The following is a 1,377-nucleotide window of genomic DNA, read 5'->3' on the forward strand; positions in this document are numbered from 1 at the left end:
CCTAAAATTTGGGTGATTCTTCCACCCCTGATTGTATGTCTTAGAATATGGATCATTATTGGGATTTCTAGGACCACTCGCCATGTAATTCACCTATTCAGAAGAGGGTTGAGCATAATCATAATTATCATTTTGCATAAAGTTACCTTTCATGTTATAGGAGACTTCCTGTGGTGGATTTTGGGTGTTGATAGCTGAGACTTGTATGCCACCCATCTGTTGAGTAAGTAGATTTATTTGCTGAGACATCAGCTTATTCTGAGCAAGAAGAGCATTAACAGCTTCTACTTCCAACACGCCTCTCTTCGGGGGGGTCTCAGAGTTCATAGGATTCCTGTTAGATGAGTATAAATATTGGTTGCTTGCAACCAATTCAATCAGCTCAATAGTCTCCTCTGGTGTCTTCTTCTTGTGCAATGAACTGCCTGCAGAAGTATCTAAGCTCATCTTGGACATCTCACCCAAGCCTTCATAGAAGATATCTAGTTGGGTCCATTTGGAGAACATGTCCGGAGGGCATTGCCTAGTCAGTAGCTTGTATCTCTCCCAGGCTTCATAAAGTGTTTCTCCCTCCTTCTGTCTGAAGGTCTGAACCTCTAACCTAAGCTTAGTCAGCTTTTTTGGTGGGAAAAATTTAGTGAGAAACTCTATAACAACCTTGTCCCAAGTATTCAGACTCTCCTTTGGTTGTGAATCTAGCCATAGCTTTGCTTTATCCCTCAGAGCAAACGAGAAAAGCATGAGTTTGTACACCTCTGGGTTCACTCCATTTGTCTTCACAGTATCACATATCTGTAGAAAAATCAGATATAAATTGATTCGGGTCTTCGTGAGGAAGACCATGATACTGGCAATTTTGTTGCACCAGGGTGACCAATTGTGGCTTCAACTCAAAGTTGTTTGCAGTTATAGGAGGCACCACAATGCTCTTTCCATAAAGATCTGCAGTAGGAGCAGAATAAAAACCAAGCACTCTCCTCTGTTGATCATCCCCATTCGGATTTACCGCATTGGCATTAGCGTTATCATTTGCTATAATGGATTCTGCAGTCTTGCAATGTCTTGCTTGTTATAAACGTCGCCTGAAAGTTCTTTCAGGTTCAGGATCAAAGTCTAAGAGATGTTCTTTGTCTCTGTTCCTGTGCATACACAAGCAGAAAACAAGAAAAAATGGGACTCTCTACGTCAGAGTGCAGAGAAGTCCCTGTGAGGTAACCTGTGTAAAATAATAAAATAAAAATATTAAATAGATAAATAAAAAAAATTCGAAAATTTAAAAAGAAAAATAAACAGAAAAATTAAAATAAAATTAACTAGGTAATACCAAACTTAATTTCAGGAATTAAAGAAAAATATTAATACTAAAATAAAATTTTT

The sequence above is a fragment of the Arachis ipaensis genome, chromosome B01 (assembly GCF_000816755.2).
Source record: "Arachis ipaensis cultivar K30076 chromosome B01, Araip1.1, whole genome shotgun sequence".
Classification (NCBI taxonomy): domain Eukaryota; kingdom Viridiplantae; phylum Streptophyta; class Magnoliopsida; order Fabales; family Fabaceae; genus Arachis; species Arachis ipaensis.